This window comes from Megalobrama amblycephala, linkage group LG5 (genome assembly GCF_018812025.1).
Source record: "Megalobrama amblycephala isolate DHTTF-2021 linkage group LG5, ASM1881202v1, whole genome shotgun sequence".
NCBI lineage: Eukaryota > Metazoa > Chordata > Actinopteri > Cypriniformes > Xenocyprididae > Megalobrama > Megalobrama amblycephala.
In genome coordinates, this window is record NC_063048.1 from 25,663,184 (window position 1) to 25,683,253 (window position 20,070).

The window sequence follows — 20,070 nt, forward strand, 5'->3', positions numbered from 1 at the left end:
ATATATACAGAGAGAATATAAAGAGCCCTGCCCCTTTGATCGCGAAAGTGAAAGTGCCCTTTGAGGTCGCATTGTGGTAGTATAATGTACTTCTGTGGTAATTTAATGGTCTGTACAGTGCCGTTTCAAGTCGAACAAGCTTCATTGAGGATTGCAGCTTATCGTTGCTTAACAACGGCGACACCACCGGAGTGCAAGCTCTAAAAATAGATTAATTTACCAAAGTTTACTCACCTCAAATTCTCTCTGTTGAAAACAAAGTGTGCGTTTTCCTCTTTTTTTTTTTGTTATTTTCCGCACAAATATAGCTGCAGATGAAGAGCGCCAGCTGTTTGTTTACATCCATTTTCAAGATCCCGCGCACAGTGTGTTGCTTAGCAGCGGTCTCAATCGTAAACGTTGGTGTTCTTCTCCGACTGTCAACGATTAAAATCGGCTCCAGTTGAAGGAAACAATCGGTATGTGTGTTCTGTTCAGTCTTAGAATGTTTCAGCTAATCGTTAGGTGTGTCCCCGGCTTAAACTGTTGACGTTACAACTCAATCGATGTTACAGCTGGTTTCCTCTAACGTTTATGTATAACTTTTAATAAACTTGTTTTGTTATTGCATTTTTCATTATCTAGATTGTAATAAATGTACTAGAGTTTTATATAATCCAAATGATACATCTGATATGATTCATTTGACAATAGTATCCGTAACGAAACGATAGTAGTCCTCAAGCAGTCTCTGTCAGATTCGCGCGCTTTATCAGTTAGAGGTGTGGAGAGCTGTGCAGACGCGCGCGATGAGGGCTGGTTGGTTAACCTGCCATTGATATGCAAATATAATTAAGTGAAGTTACACACGAAGATAAAAGTAATATTTGAAGCTCGGCATCATCGCAATCTATAAACGTAAGTATGTCGGTACTCACATGGTCACTGGGTGTCACTTCTGCTGAGGGATAATTGGCTGGCGCGCGCGGTGTCTTTTCTCTCCTGTAGTGTGCAGTCAGTGCAGGTGTCGATCACTGTTCAGCTTCAAACGGTGCCGCGCAGTTTACGATGCCCTCGGGTTGTTGTGTACACTTGGCTATAAATAGGTAACTTTTTAGATAAAACGGCTAACAAATGAGAAGGGAAGGCGTAATTTTGCGCAGGAGCTCCCTCTCTCAGCAAGATCTGCCCCCAGAATCTTCCATGTAAATTTCAACAGATCATTAGATGAATTATTCAAGTAATCGAATTAAATTTCAACAGATCGTCTGCTGCTTTCGTCAAGGAACCAAAAGGAAGTAAACAAACACGTCTGGGTGACTGTGTCGGTTGTCTGTCTTTTCTTTTACGATTTTTTTTTTTTTTTCTGACAGAACAAATACTACCATTTTTTTTTGTTTGTTTGTTACTACAAATAGGCCTACTACTAGTTTTTAATAAGTTTTTGTACACACATTAGCCTATCATAACTCTGAAGTATCAGTGCGTTTCAGATAGGACTGAGAAAAGTTTTCCCGCTGTTTTTGTACTGTCAACGCAACGATGAAACTAAACCATTTTAGAAAGAACCACGTTTCAGAACAATAGTCTTCATGAAAATCAAAAAAAAAAAAAAAAAAAAAAGTGAAGTCCATACCATGATACATTTCTGTGTACATTTTAGCTGTAATCATACAGCAAGCAGTCTTTATCACTAACTTGTTAAAAGTCTGTAAGCATCCAATCGAGATAGTTAGCTTTCATACATCTCACCCTGTCTAGGTATTAATTCCTTTATATTGCCTTTGATATATTGTCGCAGTGCTGGTTGACTGTTTCATATTCATATCTAATCTCATGGCCCATAAACTAATAACATAAAGACGATTTGAATTAATCCATTCAGTGACAAGAGACAGAGAAAAGGCAAGCGGATGTTTGCGTCATGATTTATAGAGTTCAACCTGTATCCTTTTTATTTGTCAGTGTGTGTGTGTGTGTGTGTGTGTGGGTGCGCGCGCGCCCCTTTATATCTTGTCCATTTCTGTAACACTTCCCTTAGGTTTTGGTGAAGCTATTCTCGTTCTACATACGTGCACTAGCACACTGAGCCTCACGTTAAAGCCACGTTTTCAATTCTTAACGTTAAACTTAATTAAGTGTCGTTTTGTATTAGAGTGTGTTTGGTGAGAGCTGCACGCGCAGATAAGAGCAAGCGGCACGAGACGCGCTTTTAGGAGAACGAGGAGGTGCGTTTTCAGGGAGTTTGAATGCAGAAAAAAAACTTTCAAATAGTTTCTTCTGCGTGAAATAAGACATTATTTTATTATTATTACATTATTTAGTTTTGGACATATGGAAAATCGAGCGGATACTGTTTCTCACGCGTTCGTGTGCGTTTTCTCACAATCACCATCATAAATGAATAGTAGGGCGCTTGCAAAAGGTTTTAGCTTTTTTATTATACTGTAAACGGAAGGTGTTTGAATGCCTTGTTCGTTTGGTCACACATATAATTATGACACACATTGTGATGTAAGCAGTCATTTATATATATATATATATATATATATATATATATATATATATATATATATATATATATATATACACACACACACACACACACACACACACACACACACACACACACACACACACACACACAGTATATGTATGTAGGCCTCCACTAGATCCTGACTGCTGTCCATGGTCCTGATCTGCTCTGTTGAAAAGTTTCTTTCTTTCTGTTTCTATATACTTTCCTATTATATAGCATGCAAAAAGCAATTAGTAGGGAATCCAAATATGCATGATTTTAAACAATGCATCTGCTGAGAATCTGAAGTATGCAACTAGTGGACACTTTGCTAACTCATGAGGCCACAGGAGTCCTTTATTAGATTTGTAAAAAAGAAAGTTATTTGTGGTTAAATTGGACTTAGCATTACCAGAGTAAATTATTTTTGCAGTTGTTGTTTGTACGTCATAGGAGAAAGCCAATTTGCCATGTAGTATGTCCAGGAATATATTCATATTACACAAATGCATACCTTAAGATCACACTTTGGTACTGAATTATTTATTAGTGAATTATTATAATTATATAACAGATGCATAGTCAAGCAAACATTTAAAACTTTCTTCCTTTAGTATAAGGAAGTTTTGTATTTTTATTTAAGCTACACCCAACAAAATGTTTATCAAGCATGCAGACTGCATATCAAATATGGCCTTATGGAGGAATGCTATTTCTATTTGAAAATTTTGTAGCAGCAGAAAATGAAATGAAAGGTGTTAGATATCTAGCTCATCGTTGCGTAATATAAGACACTGCTGAAGCTCACAGCTTGAAAATGGATCAGATTGCTCCGCATTTGGGCATTAATTGATGTGTAACCTCAACCCTGTGGAAACCCGATAGGTTTCCTATTATTACGTAAAGGGAATGCCATGTGCTTTATATCGCTTCTCTGCTTTCCTCCTTATACCTGCACGCTTTTTGTAAATTCCTAAAGTATCCATCTATCTATCTATCTATCTATCTATCTATCTATCTATCTATCTATCTATCTATCTATCTATCTATCTATCTATCTATCTATCTATCTATCTATCTATCTATCTATCTATCTATCTATCTATCCCACACTGTAATTTTTTAAAGTTGTAAATAACAAATATTAGGTAACACTTTATTTTAGTGTCCTTGTTACTTGTACTTGCCATAGTAATAACAGTAAATTATGCATTAATATTACAGAGTACTTAAATATATAATTACACTGTAACAATGACACCTTAAAATAAAGAGTAACCAAAAATTGTTATTTAAGTTACAAAGTTATAAAATCTTAGCAAGTGTTACCTGCCGTTTTGTAATTAGTGATTTAAAAAAAAAAAAAAAAAAAAAAAAAAGTAAATCCTAAACCAATATAAAAAAATTGTAGTAGTATAATGAATTGGTTTGGTTAAATATAGAGATTACAAAATCTAATGGAATGCAAATGGCTGTGGCTATGATGAACGCAAAAACAGCACAGTCCACATTGCCCCTGTCGTCTCTGTGAAATGTCTGGATTAGAAGTGAAGAGCCTACATTCAGTTTCCTGTATCACCAAACATGCACATGCCCTTTTAGCCCAAGAGCCGCTCAACGTTAGCTCTCCATCTAGATTGTATGTATTTAAACAAATGAGGTTTGCCATTAGCAAAAAGCACACAGTGATTGTACCCTCTGCCCCACTCTGACAAAATTAAAAAAAAAGGAAAGAAGGAAAGAGTTTATCATGTGCACTCTCAACGAAGAGTCCATGACAGTACTTGTGAATCATCCTTACATATCTTGTTTAAGGTCAGTTTGGAGGCGGATATCCGATTCCACATCAACACTCTCGGCTATAAGACAATTTGTGAACACGAGCCCAGATGCCGAAGCCTGTCTCCTCCAGCTCGAACCTCCCTTCGGTGCCAGCTCTCTTCTCCCAGGTAATTGCGCTACTCTGACACTGTCAAGAGAGCGGCAACATGCCTCATCAGAGAAACTATTTGCATTTTGTGGCGTGATCGTTTATGGCAAGCGTCCTGGTGAACTTCCTCTCTCTTTGTTAAATACGACTCAGATGTGACACCTTCAACCCTGTCGGCCCCTCCCTCGCCGCCATTAACAAACCCTCCGAGGTGTCAAACAAGATAAGAAAAATTAAAGAGACTGCCCCCTTTTCGCTTAATAACCCTTAAATCTCCACAAATACACTCGGATGCCTCACCACACCTCTAGCGGCTTGGGGCGTGTTGTGTTCTCTATTTATTTACCATCCCACAACCGGCGCACAAAGACTAATGGATAAAAAGTGACAAGCTATCAGGAGAATCTGAATGCATAATTGATTCAGGGCATAAATTAATATGATTATGCAGCGGCAAGGGGCATGTCTGCCAAGCGGCGGAGAAGCACAGAGGGGATGAAACATGGCTCCCATCTTCAGGGCTGATAGGCATCAATATGTAACAAACATCGTCTTTTCCGTTTCATGCTCTTTATACAGGACATGCCTCAGTGATGAGAGTCTTCTTCCTCATCTGAGATGCCATAACAAGGTGCTGGTTGAGCAAGTTCCTGCTGACCGAGACTTATACAAAGACATAATGGGGGTGTTCAGTTGTACACTGTCAAAGTTCTCAAAGTTTGATTTGTGTAGGTGAATTCCAGTATAAACACAAATGAATACTGGATGACATGAGAAAATCTATGATAATATGGTACAAACTTCATATGCTACTTTAAAAAAAAATAATGAAAGCAATAATAACAAAAACAAACAAGCAAAATTCCAAACATCAAACTAACAATCTACTATCAGTACAAATATGAAGCAATAAATGCCTACACTCTAAATACGCTGGGTTAAAAACAACCCAAGTTGGGTTGAAAATGGACAAACCCAGTGGTTATTTAACCCAACTATGGTTTAAAAATTACCATATGGCTGGCTTAAAATTAACCCAAAGGCAACAATAATAATCAAAAGGTGAACATTTATTAATAAGCAATTTAATACATGTTTATTGTTTAATTATTATTCATTAATGTTCATTTATTAAACATATTAAATGCTCATTTCCAACATACTTTGGGTTCATTTTAAGCAAGCAATACAGTCATTTTTAAACAATAGTTGAGTTAAATAAAACTACCCAGCAGGTTGGGTAGTAAACATTTAACCCATTCGCTGGGTTAAAACAACCCAATTGCTGGGTTTGTCCATTTTCAACCCAACTTCGGTTGTTTTTAACCCAGCAATTTTGTGTAGAATCAAACAATCATCATGTGCTAGTAAAATAAATAAACAAACAAACAGAATGCAGTAGTACATTCCTAACATAAAAACAATCTTCTGCTTATTAAATAAATAAATGTAGTATAAAAAATCTAGCAAACATTTACTAAAGTAAAACAAACAAACATTCAAAGAAGCAAGCCATAATAAATTCCTAACATCAAAAACATTATCTACTTGTAAAATAAATCAACAAATAAAAAACAAAGCAGCAATACATTTCCAAACATTAAACAAACAATCTACTACTAGTATAAATAAATAAATAACTACCTAGCATCAAACAAAAATCATCTACTACTATCATAAATAAATAAACAAACAAGAATGCAGTGATAAATGCCCCAAACAAACATTATATTCTCTCTATTAATTCTAATAAATCATCTACTAATAGTAAAATAAAGATATAAGCAAACAATTCCCAACAAACAAATATCATCCACTAGTAATAAATAAAATAATAAAATGCAGTAATACAGCATATCTCCTCACCAGAGCCTAAGAAGGTAGTCTGAAAAACAATCCTGAACATCTAGACCTGGATCTTGCCTTTTAAGAGTTTACCTTGAAAGCAGCCATGTTTTGAAGTCTTATCTCTTGTTTGCTGTTTCATGTGCATGGAACATGAAGGCTTTTAAGTGAGAGCAAACGTATTAGATTTTGTAATTACTAGGGCACCAAGCTGTGACTCAAATTATGATTCACAGCAACAGATGTGCTCCAAGTTGTTGCATAAATATATTTGCGATGCATCTCAGACAGCAATATTTCTTAGTTATCATGTCAGTAGATCTCATTGGACATTTTGTCTGAGAGTTGAATTTTATTCTGTTTTCAAACATCCTCCTTTAATACATGTTGAGGATTGTTTAAAACCAATTTACTGCCAATGACTGGAAGGATCATCATCTGCTTTTCCAGAGGTGCTGGCCAATGGTTTCTGAGCAGGCAAAGTGAACAGAAGCACAGTGCTGACAGCATCCCCAATGTGGCTTACGCACCATTATGACTGGTCATGCGATACCAGGAACCCGTTCAGACACAGCGTGCACTAAGGTCAGGCCGCAGATCCTCCTAATCTGGGTTTGTCAACATGGAGCCATTGGCAAGGTGGCTGTTTGGCCACAAGGTCTATTTGAGAAGAAAACGCAAGGACTTAAATAAGGAGGTCCATGTGCCAAAAGGAGGAGGTTGCCAAAAAGCACAGATGCTGTGAATAGTTGGTACTTAAACTGGTACTATTTATATGAGAGTGACATACGTAAGAAAACAAGCAGAGTGTGTCTGTTAAGTAGCTGCTGTTCCATGTGCCAGTTCTGTATCTGGCTCGCTTGTGCCTCCACATGTTTACACACACAAAAACAAGTCGTTGATACGTCTGCTGCATCTGAAGTTGCACATACACCACAAAAACGTGCATTTACATAAATTTGCAGTTACAGCTGCAGAAATAATATTATGTAATTATCATTGCTTATAATTATTAACAGAAACGTCATGATTGAGAATAAAAATATAATTTATAATTTATTTTTTAAATAAAAATATGCATTTATAAAATATTAGTCTCAGCCTCAGACGTCACACCCACGGACCGTTGGCTGAACATCTAATGCATATGGCACATGAAATTAGAAACACTTCAGGAGATTCTAATTTGTCATCTGATGGGTTAAATTCTACAGGATTTCTGGGAGATGTCCCAGCCGTCGTGTTTATAACTGTGACAATGAGCGCTTATCAGGATAAACTAAACAATGGTCTGTCAAAAGTATGTGAAATATGTGAAGTTCATGGTATAGGCAGTGTTATTGACTTTACATTTCCACTCACCTAAACATGACGGTGAACAATACAAACCGTGATTGGTTGCTATACATGTCAGTCAGATGGTCTCTTGGGTGGTCCTCAGCCAATTAAAGCTGCCATGGAGTCCAGGCCTTCTGCCATCAGTCTGAAGGTCTGGCATAAATAAATTACACAGAAGCACAGGATCAGAATTGCCTTTGATACAACTGGAAATATATTAGATCATGAAAGTAAACTGGGCTGCAAACTGTTTCATGTTAAATAAAAAAAAAAAAGAGAGAGAGAGAGAATACTTTCATTAATTTAATTACTTATAAAATGGATAGTCCTGAGATAGGAACCCTTGAAAAAGAACCCTTTCATTTAATTTTTGACTTTTTATGTACTGTTAAGTTTTACTTAGTACACTGTAAAAATCTTTTTTCAGGTAACAGGATGTGCTTCATCTGAAGACATGTAAAGTGGTTTATTTAAGTCAAAAATATTACTTAAAGTGCCCCATTATGCTTTTTCGATATTACCTTTCATGCAATGAGTAATGTAGCTGTCTGTGAATGTAAACGTTCTGCAAAGTTGCAAAGTCGAAAATGCGCGATAAATTAAGATATTCAGTGTCTGCGTACTGTCTGAGTAGGTACTACATTTGAATTTGATCTTACCATTGATCAACCATTCAAAAGTACGTTCTATATAGTATGAAGTATGAATGTAATTATGTGGTACTCAATGCAGAGTCTATGATGGTCAGCTCCTCTTCTCTGGACGTCCAGTGGGGTGGAGGTATAGAACTCTCCTCCTCTCTGGACGTCCAGTGGAGAGATAGAATTGTGGGTAGGGTTAGGGTAGGATTACGGTGTGGTTGTACATTCGGTCCTCCTCGCTGAATGTTAGCTCCAACCATTTGCTTTGCAGTGAACACCTTCTCAAAGTAATTCAGATGTACTACATCCTCCATGTTGTCATTATCACGTGACCTACCAGCGTCAGTTGCGTCGCTTCACCTCCATTCATAAATCCTCTCCTGTGAACTCATGGGATAGTAAAGTGTCTGTTGAATGAGCACTTCAGAATCTCGCCAAGAAGTAGTAGGTCATCCAGGGACTTTTCGCCTACTGTTTTTTCGAATACTCTGACTTCGGACATACTATTCTGTTGGCGTACTGTTTTTCGCATGCTATATAGTAGGGAAGTATTCAAATTCGGACGCAGCAATTGTCTCTAAAAGAATGAATTGACTCTGAACAGCCTAAATGAGTCATCAGTAATTCGTCACTTCCGTGACGGGTACACATCAAAGGGTAACACATTTGCCTAATGCCCTGTTCTACGTCGTTCACCCACAAACAAGTTGACATGCCCTAAAACACTGTAGCTTTTTCATGTTGTTAACACCAAGTCAAGAAGACGCTGTGAAAGTAAATTTGTTTTTTTTTTCACTTCCGAATGATGAGGCTGCAAGGAATCAGTGGTTAAAATTCATTTTTTCAACGATATCACAGCAGTACAATCCCAATCTTTTGTTGTGTTCCGACATTTTATTAAAGGGGGGGTATCACACACAGTTTATGCCAATCTCATGTTAATCTTGAGTACATATAGAGTAACAATGCATCCTTCATATCTCTGAAAAGTCTTTATCATATTTATAAAAGATAGATACGCTAAAGCGAGTCTTTCCGAAAAAAGCCGAGCTCCTGGAGGCGTGTCTGCCGTGGGCGGAGCTAAAGAGTCACGAGCGTGCGCAGCTTTTGTGTAGAGTTCGTCTGCTAGCTGCAACATCATTATAAATATAAAGGGAATAAAAATGTTTGTGTTGTTTACATTATATGCACTTGTGCGCTGATTGCCAACAAAACACAGACATCTTGTTTAAAAAGTAATCGTCACCAAAATCCCGGGAACAAACAAACATACATACACAACTCCACTGCTGCCCCGGAAAAACAAACTTTATCCACTGTTCCCTTGAAGCTGGGTTCTTTGGGAAGCTGAAAAAAGTAATCTTTCCCTCACAACCAAAAACACACTCCTTCGGTGACAGGAGCTGCGTCTCATTTCCGAGGCTGCGTCCTTCGGAGACCGAATTTGAAGGCTGAATACTTCATCAAGGATGTCATATGTAAGAAAAGTAACCGTAATAAAATTGACTGATATTCATTGTGAGGTGTAAAATACTGTAATTTCTTTCTTACTTTGCAATCTAACGGTTATTTTTCTTAAATGAGACTGCCTCGATGATGTATGCAGCCTTCAAAGGGAACAGCCCCTGAATTGGGACACAGCCATTGTTGAAAAATATCTCAGCTTCCGTATCCCGAACGAAACGCGTCGATGGGCTCTTACTCTGGGTAATGTGTGTGCGCACGATTATCAGGGAGAAGTGCCTATACAAGGAATTCCGCTCTCTTTTGACGTCATACGGGCCATACTTGAAAAAAACTCTCCGAAACCGGAAGTAGTGTATTTGGCACAGAAATACTCCGTCATACGTCCAACTCGTGTTTTGAAACTTTGGCCATGTTTAGCATGAGAATGCAACTCTTTAACAGTGTAAATAAGTCAGAATGCATGAAATAGCATTCTGACTTGCTATTTCAAAAATGGCGGTCACAAGTGCACAAGTTTCTTGTTGGTCACGGTAACCCCGCCCCCCAGCCCCTGACGCAAACGGTTCTTACTTCTAGCCCAGCAATGTTTTGGTGCTACTTATGAACCACTTTTCCTAGTTCGGAGCTGGTGCTTTGGGTGTTGAAAGACAAAGAACTGATTTGAAACTAGGCTCCGGCTCCGAACCAGCACTCTAACTGCCTTGGTGGAAAAGGGGTATGTGTTATAATAGGATGTGAAGATGCGAGCACTGTCCACGCTAACTAGTTAAATACCCCTAGTAATCTCAATGGGTGTATCGTTTCCGACGCGCTGTATGCGGTAGATCAATCACAACAGACTGGGCACATTGGACCAATCAGAGCAGAGTAGGCTCACGGAAACAAGGGGTTTAGAGAGACTGAATCTTTGAACTGCTTGGAATGAATCATTTAAGAATCTTTGAGAAATTAGGTGATATTATATATACTGTATTATGAGAAAACATAAGTGTTTTTTGACCTTGAATGCATGTAAACATGTTGTATTAAGAGTCTCAAAACAATATTAGGAACCTTAAAAATGGCATAATAGGGGCACTTTAATATTGACTAAATCAACCTGAATATAGGTCACATCAACAAAGAATTTTTTGCAGGTCAGATCAAGTATAAATAACTATTTAGTAACAACTCCACTTTTACAGCATATTTTTTTCTCAGTTGGATCACAGCAGTGCAGCGAGGACTAAAAAAATCGAAAGTAAAGACCACGTCATGGTGAACTCCAACCCTGTAATGAGAACCAGTGAGGAACCCAGATGAAACAGGACTGCTGTCCTCTCCACTCATTCTACTTGTTATCATATCCCAGGAGTTGACATGGCACAGTGTGCAGCCAGGTTTGAAACATGACACCCTCATCGAACCCCTGGAGTCCCGTGGGAGCCCCTCAGACAGACTTACTCAAGCTTCAGAGATGAAAATCAATAAACAATCTGAAGTTCTCAGAAAACATTTGTTTCTGTAGTTTAATGAATATACAAGCTCAGTGTTTCCAAAGATCTGAAGATTTAAGTGTTTGCTCTCCACCGTTTGTTTACCTTTTTAAAATATTTATATTTAATAATATGTGATATGTGAGTAAGCCTGAATAAATGTGATTTCTTTTCTTTAAAACATAACAACACGTGTGTTTGAATTGACCAGAGTCCTGAAATCATTATATATATATATATATATATATATATATATATATATATATATATATATATATATATATATATATATATATATATATATATATATATATATCTCTCAGGGCCGTTTCCTCCGAGTAGGCAAGGGAGGCAGTGCCTCCTCAAAAAAATAGGATGAGAAAATAATCCATATTACATATAAAACAACACAAATATGACAAATTATGACATTAAAGCAGTAAGATTTGCGAAGCTCCCCCTACAGTTTCCTTCAGTGAATCACACGGTCGTAAATACTCCAAGCGCAGCTCTGGACTACAACGACTACAACGCTCACCAGCGCAGTAGTTTTGCAAATACAGTACAAAAAAAGAGGAGGTGGGTAATTTGCAAACACAGTACACTCGATGGATGTGGGTAATTTTCGAAATTGTCTTATAAAGTCATACATTGTTTTTGAATTACCGTAAAGCATTTTGTCACTCTCGCGTGAACGTGAACATGAGGCAAGATTGTTTCGGGTCGGTGCAGCTCAAGTTGCAAGTGCTGTATTCTGGCGTAGACGTGCCAGAGGGAGTTAGTGCTCGCCTCAAACACACCACTACAAGTCAATTAACCATCGTAAGGACTTAGAAAACTATTTATGAAGGTAAAAAAAGTTACTTAGTTCTGCTTTAAAAAGAGCGCAAGTCATGCGTATTTCTTAAGGAACACTGCCCAACAGCAACACCCGCAGGTAAAGGTACACAGAGGAGTCATGCTTTACCGTCTATGGAGTCATGCCTCCCTTTCCTCTCATAGAAAACCATTTAAAATCATCAGACCCCCGGCATGCGGCGGGTTTTGTGGGGGGTAATTGAGAATGAATGGGGGAAAAGTCACGTGAGAAGAGTGTAATTGATTGGATGTAATTGGTTGTGATTGGATATGATTGGCTTGTGCGATAAATCCCGCCTCTCGTTGACGTGCGCGTTCTGCGCGTCAGTTTGACTGAACAAATAATGGCGTCAATCGGAAGACTAATTGAAAAGTAAATAAACAGATCACAGTTAGATATCACCGCTTTATGTCACGTCAAAATCAAACCTGAAATGGACTGAAAGCTTGATGACTGCGGGGTTTTTAGTGCAATCAGTTTGGGGAAATTAAAAATACAATTCGTGTCTGTGACAGACGGTGTTTAAGGAGCATGACTGATGATCCAAAATATCCTAGGTTGACAATTAAAAAGAAAAACCTCAATACACAAATAAAATATATTGTTTATATTATTGTATTAATGTAGAAATGCTTAAAACACTAACTTGATGAGACACAGGTCAGATATATACACTTTTTCAAGATCAAATAATCTGCACTATGCTATCCATAGTCTTACGCTGATCAATAATTGACTTACTTGAGTCAATTTTAGATAAAAAATATGTGAAACAAAGTTGATGCTTCAATGAAACATAACTGGGAACTCCACTAAGTCTCTAGAGCTATGTAAGAGCAACCTGTGAGGAATAAAATGATCCTCTGGGCATTCTCAATGAGCACAGTTGACAGAGGTATGCTTTTCATCCATGTAGTTAATCTTGGTGGAAGGCAATCAAATAAGATGCAATATGACAGCGATCATTCTGATGTGACTGAAAAGAACAATATCATTGGACGCTTCAAGCGTGAATCCAGCATAAAGAGAAGGTCACAGCAAAAACACAACCTCTTCCTTGAAAAACATAAAGGATGGTGGAGCATAATTGGCGAAGAAGATTGACGGGGCGGCCAGAGTGTATAGCTAAGAGGAGCATCTCATCAATGATTTAGAATTTGTGGCTTGTGGTCCACGGGTTATGTTTCGACTTGTTCGAAGTGTCTCTCAGCATTAGGCTAAATGGCAACCAGAATGAGACTGAGCGTTATTTTCTCCCTTTACATCTCATTTGAAGAGCTCCAGGAGAGACACAACCAGAGAACATAGCTGATATTCAATAGACTCTTGGATGACCAGTAACAACCAACAACCGAATCGAAACGGTGACAGGCAATAACCAGGATCTCTCGCCTCACTCTGAGAATTTCATAAAGTGCAGGGGAGGGGACACACATTTGCAGCCCTCCCTGAGGGGTGTCATCTGTCTGAACTTCTTAGCTTTAAATACAAGGGGCTCCAACTGTCTGTCCACATTGGTCTCAGCTGTGGGGATGGAGAGAGGCCAGTGACCGGCCATGTCCGTGATGGATGCGCACTGACAGACCTAACTGCACTGTTGGTGCACACACGTCATCATACCTCTCTGTGACATCAGTGCAAACAGTCTGCAGGCTGCTTCCTCACCGGCATTTCACAGTCCGGCCCTGAAAAAGCCACAACACGCACACACATAAGGACCACAGATCGCCCCCCTGCCCATAACACTAATGAACAGGGGCTCCCCAACAGGTCTAACGCCAGGCCACCGGTCACGTTCTGGGCCAAAAAGTTTGTAAACTTAGCTTGAAGTCATAATTAATGTTGTTGGGTCTCTTTAGCCCGTGTTCAGGGGGAGAATATGTACAATGTCTAAAAATAAGACGCTTAGGGAGAGAGATCTCACTCTTGACTCATAGTAAAACCACAGAAAGTTACAGAGAAACTTGAGGGAAAAAATGGCAGAGCAAAATTAAACAAGTCTCTGCAGTTTAAAGGCATTAAATCAAATGCCACTTATTCAATATCAACCCCAATATAATTTATTAGTGCAAATCATTATTTTTTTATTAAAATGCCCCTATTATGGGCATATTATATAAATATTACATATTATATTATATAAATGCCCCTATTTATGCTTTTTCGAATGTTTTCTTTTATGTTTTCTTATATAGCTGTCTGTGAATGTAAAAGGTCTGCAAAGTTTTAAAGATCGTGCACAACAAATAAAGTTATTGTCTTCTAAAAAGAAAGAGTCGATCAATTCCAGCCTCACTTACTGTTACATACCTAATTAACAATGTAACACATTTGCATAATACCAGCCTAAGGTCTTCATTGGCTGCCTGTGAACAATGTCTACTTTGACCCGCCCACAAACACTGTAGATGTAGCAGAGGCCTGGAGGAGTCATTTTATAAATAGGATGCTGCTTGATGATCAAGAATTTTTTGATGATTTTGGAGGGCAAGACAGATGAGTCTTGAATGAGGGCAAGTCAATGAGTTTTGAATTCTTTTGGGAAAATAGTATATATATATATATATATATATATATATATATATATATATATATATATATATATATATATATATAAAATTAAAAATAAGTACTTAAAATATATATTAATATATACTTAAAAATGATTGACCCTGTCATCACCCAGACTTGCAGACACTATATGAATATTGAATTTGTATATTATATTGAATTTGTATATTTGTAGTTATATATATATATATATATATATATATATATATATATATATATATATATATATATATATATATATATATAGTATATATATTTTTTCTATTCATTTATGTATATTTTTATTCTTTTTTTAATGGCATTCATGGTGAAAAGACAAAGTAAGAATTTCATTGTACAGGGAACTGTGCATATGATAATAAAGGCTTTGAACTGAAATATATATTGTATGGAACTACCCATGAGTTATATCCAATCTATTTAATTTTTCCCTAAATATTCTGAAATACGTCACATTACAGAAGTTAAAAGAGCTGTGCATATTGTTTCATGTGGTCTTTAACAGGGTCTTCTCATCTTCCGTCCAGGTATTGGTTTACAACAGGGAGTTGTGAACAGGAAAACGGTTGTGATTTCATCAATAAAACATGTCCTCTTTCATTTAATTATGTAAGTTATGTTAATCAAAATGTAAAACATTGTTGGGCGCCCCTAGAGCAACCCCTCCCTAATTTCATTTTAAACCATATGCACTAAGGAAAGTGGCTGGTAGCAAAATGTTGTGGAGCACCAACACTCTTCCAGTAACTCAGTTAACACAATGCAGATGAGATTAATTGCAAGGCTATCGAGCCACCATGATTCTCCGTCCATTATCACATAATGAGGAAAAACCAGGTAAAGTGGATTTCGACAACTGCTAAGTGCTAAGAGCAAATCCTGGTACATGCTGTGTTAATGAGTGGTTTCCTCCGAACAGAGAAACACTTACTACACTACAACTAAATAGCTCATGGATCTAGCATAGATTAACAGCTCAGTAAGAACAACTTACCTCGTGTTGACAGACAGCCACTTAGCGGATTTGCAGAAGAGTAAAGACTGTGAAAAAAAACCCCCACAAACAAACAATTAAGCCCATCACTGAACATGTTATACAGCATTACAAAAACATGTTACAAAAAACAATATATGCAATCCTCTTTTTTTTGACCTCATGTAAGAACATGTATCTTCATGTGTCAGTGGAGCTGTTGGCAGTAGTTCTTCTGGAGGAGAGACTATTGATTTTGCGTATTGGCTGCAGGCAAGTCCGTGAGGAACAAATTAAAGAGTCAGAGGTGCGGAGTCAGTAATTGCTGGTGCGGTCATGCCTCTTCACTCCCACAGTGTGTATTTCAGAGAATGAGGGCTCAGTAAAACAGAACCCTGGACACACAGGATAAAGGAATATAGAGTTAACTCTACAAAAGACATCTACAACATGTCCAACTATGGCGGCACTGATAAACACAGGCTAATCATTGCATGGTTATCATTTATTTTCTTCATTTGCTTTTATGTAGTGAGACTGTCGTTTCAGTCTCTTGTCATTCTGGTAGGAGAGGTGTGAAATTTAGAGATAAGAAGTAGGATTGGATTTTGCCACAAATTGCGTCACAAATACGGGATTTATCAGGAAAAAACATATAAGGAACCCAAGATGACATTTAATGTTAATTTTATATAAAGTCATCTTGTATATGTCCTGCATTTAAAACATTATGGTGAAGTTTAAACAGGAAAAGTTCACTCAAAATGAAATTTGTCATCTTTTACTCACAACATACGGATGAGCAAATAATGGTGTTTTTTTTGGGGGGGGGGGGGGGGGGGGGGGGGTGAAATGTTTGTTAAATATATACTTAATAATATTAATAATAATAATAATAATGACTGTTGTTATTATTATTATCTATTAAGTATATTAAATCAGACTAAATTAAACTGCATCATAGTGGCTAAAAATGTCCCTTAATTAAAAAAAAACAAAAACATTTTTAGTTGGATCATACTTACACATATTCAATGAATTCAAACATATACACTGCCCTCCAAAAGTTTGGAAACACCCTAGAAAAGTGGGGTTTTGGACAATATTGGCATGAATCCTTTTTAATTTGTGATGATTTTGCACTGGTAAGGGACAACACAAAGTGCGAAAATATATTTTATTAAATAAACAGTTTATACTAGGGGTGTGACGAGACAGGTATCTCACGAGACTCGAGATTGAGTTCACGAGATGAGACAAGATGGCGAAATACATGACTAGAAAAATATTCTGCAGGTGTATTTGAAATGTTTTAACGAATCATCTTGTAATGAATGTCATTTCAGTTCTACTTTCTGAGTATGAATTATCATATGCAGTAAAAGACAACAATACTCAAGTACTGTAAAAGGTTTTGCCACTAACTCAACTGACTGACTTCTCTTCTGTATGATTTCAGTCTCTTCAGACCTTACTGTACATGATTTATGAGCTTCTACAACTGTTGACCTCCTAACTGAACTCCTTTCCACAAACTGATCATAGAAATAAAACAGTATAAATGAAAATGGTAACACTTTACAATAAGGTCTCATTTATTAACATTAATGTATTAACCAACATCAACTAACAATGAGCAATATATTTGCTACAGTATTTATTAATCTTTGTTTATGTTAGTTAATAAAAATAGTCATTCATTGTTAGTTCATGATAGTTCACAGTGCATTAACTAATGTTAACAAATGAAACCTTATTGTTTATGCTGAATAAGATTAAGAGAAAACTGTTATTCATTTTTATTGTAACACTTTACAATAAGTGCAACCATAATCGCATTCTCTCAATATTCAAAGTGCAAATAAGACAAATTTTTCTTTGATACAGAGCTGAGAGATGGTTACAACTACACTGCCCAGCCTAAAATAGCTTTCATATTGAGAGATATCTGTATTCATCAGGGAGCCGCTTTCAAAATGCAGGGTATTGAAATCGAGTTTGAATGCGCGCTCGCGTTTACTTTCACTTTCGTGATCGCGCGTACTCTGTGAATATGGAGCGGCGGCGACCGTTATCCAACTGAATTAAATGGGTTTTTTTTATTTAAATACAAAGCAAAACGACAGTGGAGGCGTAATGTAAACATAGCGGTGGTATATTCTTTCCTAATCATCCTAACCACTGTGTCATAGCAACATAATGAGACTACTTTTCGCCTCGACGAGAAATCTTGTCACATTTTAGTCTCGCAAGATCTCGTGACACGAGATCTCGTCACACCCCTAGTTTATACATAGAAAAAACTTACATTTTTGATTAATCAAAATATCCACCATTAGCAGCTATCTGACCTAAACTGGGTTCTAATTGGTTCATTGTATTCTAAACTTAATTGGCAATCAATTGTTGAAGCTATTAAGGTGTGCTGACCCAAAAATCTTTTACAAACCTGGGCCAAGTTTAAACCAGTAACCAGGCATCAAAGCTGGCAAATTGCTGGTCTTCAATGATAATGTCAAGTTACTTTAATGTATTTGCACCAAAAAATGATAAGGATTTATGCTGATATCGTCCAAATCCACACTTTGCCAGGGGTGTTTCCAAACTTTTGGAGGGCAGTGTACATCTTCACCCTTTATTCAAATATTACTAAAAAATGTGTTAAAGATTTAGTAAGCATATTGCATAGTTGTTCTAGGAGTCATTAGTTTTATTTATGATAATGCAGTGAAACATGCCAAATTGTGCGGGCATAATTTTTGGCCAGGCTGTTATAATTTTATGAAAACATGCAAAAACAAAAGAGAATCAATTAAATATTAAAAACTGATTATGTATGTTTTTTTCCTGTGAGCTTTAGTTTTTCTATGCATTTTTATTTTGCATAATAAAATAACATGTAACTGTAGTTTACCCCCTTTTTTGCCAAATACTTTTGTCAGATAAATACCTTAACCAAGTTTAGTGTTTTATTTATGCCTCATATTTTAAATATTTAAAAATACAAAACATTTACCTCATATTTTGATGGTTTAATTGAACTTGTAGGGTCATTAAAAAAATCCTCAAACCATTCCTGTAAAAAAAAAAGAAAAAAAAAAAGGCATCATGCAAAATAAATAAATAAATAAGCCTATATGTGCTGTTTAGACACTTTTACAAATTTGAATTTACATTAAACTGAAATGGCCATGTGGTAATATTAAGTTATTTAATGGAACATGTGGGGACATGTTGGTAATGGAAAGAAAATAATCTTAATTACTAACACTATAAGGACTATAACTTCACCAGGCTATGCTGACCTCATCTGTCTATGGTCAGGCCTCATGTTCAGCCACATTCTCATGATGCCATGATCTCATGTAATTTCTTGAACTTTCTTGTGACACAATACTTCTCTAAGAAATTAAGAATATTATTCATCAGTTGCTCCACCTCAAAAGTATACATACCGCTTTTTCAATCTTTCGTAATATAAGGGTCTTCAGGATGTGATTCTACATGGCCTGGCATGTTCCTCCCCTGCTTGTCTTCCCTAGGTTCACTGGGCCCTATTAATACGCCATTTGTTGACAGATTAAATTTTCAACATGCACAGGCAAACTGGAGTTGGTCACTATCTAATGACAGGCAGGGTTGGAAGAGCACCTTTCAAAAATCCATACCTGCCTCACCTCCATCCAGAAACTATTGACACTTGTCACTCTGGATGCAATATCACATAAACATTTTCCGATTTCTATCTCTGGTTTCCATAGCAGGGTGAAATCCTGTTAACTTCTGACACGGTCATCTCCCAAACACCTGTACAGGCCTGTCTGTGCTGATTGCCAATGCACTAACAAACTGTGTACGGGGGAAAGAATATGTATTTAAGAACAGAGGATTCTGTGTACGGGGGAAAGGATATGTATTTAAGATGATACAGAACACACACATGCAACAGCATAAAATTCAACAGTTTGTCAGAATCAAGCGTTTAAGGTGCATTATTATTATTGTTATTTTTTTTTTTTTTGTAGTTAAAAGTCTCGATTTCTCCACACATAAAATGCCGTACGGTGATCAAGCAATGTGATGCGTAACCTCCTGCCAACACATGTACACACACACACACACACACACACACACACATACACATACACACACAGAGGCCTTGAGCAGCCTCCCTTGTAGCCATGCTGGAGTAGAGCCCTGACCTGGCAGAGCGTGGAGTTGGGGCTGAAACAAAGCAGCTCCCCAAAAGCCTGACCTCTAATTAATACTCTTGGCAAAGTGGCCCTTCACAAGACATTACAGTGATACATGTGTTCTCTGCAGAGCTCCTCCGGCCACCGGCGCACAGGGCTCATCTCCTGCCCTCCCTGTGGGGCGATGGGGGGGTGGGCGCAGGTCTGGGACCAGGCGCTGCCCATGCACCGCCTGCTGTCACAGTCCATCTCTGTCTGTACACATGGCAACAGACGTGTGG

The 20,070-nt window shown here is 37.4% G+C and overlaps 2 long non-coding RNA genes across 3 annotated transcripts; one reads left to right on the forward strand and one right to left on the reverse strand.

The window, feature by feature from the left end:
- Window positions 1-714: 714 nt before the first annotated feature.
- Window positions 715-11,344, forward strand: LOC125268890. 2 transcript variants are annotated; one of them, XR_007184992.1, is made up of 3 exons: window positions 715-897; window positions 4,313-4,446; window positions 10,903-11,344. It is a non-coding gene; the product is annotated as an uncharacterized LOC125268890 (long non-coding RNA). The 2 variants fall into 2 exon arrangements; XR_007184991.1 differs by having other exon boundaries at window positions 724-897; window positions 10,919-11,344.
- A 1,454-nt stretch (window positions 11,345-12,798) lies between these two features.
- On the reverse strand, window positions 12,799-19,603 carry LOC125268898. Its single transcript, XR_007184996.1, has 6 exons — window positions 19,265-19,603; window positions 19,052-19,150; window positions 18,613-18,672; window positions 15,777-15,991; window positions 15,618-15,664; window positions 12,799-13,737 (listed from the first exon to the last, which is right to left on the reverse strand). It is a non-coding gene; the product is annotated as an uncharacterized LOC125268898 (long non-coding RNA).
- Between the last annotated feature and the right edge of the window lie 467 nt (window positions 19,604-20,070).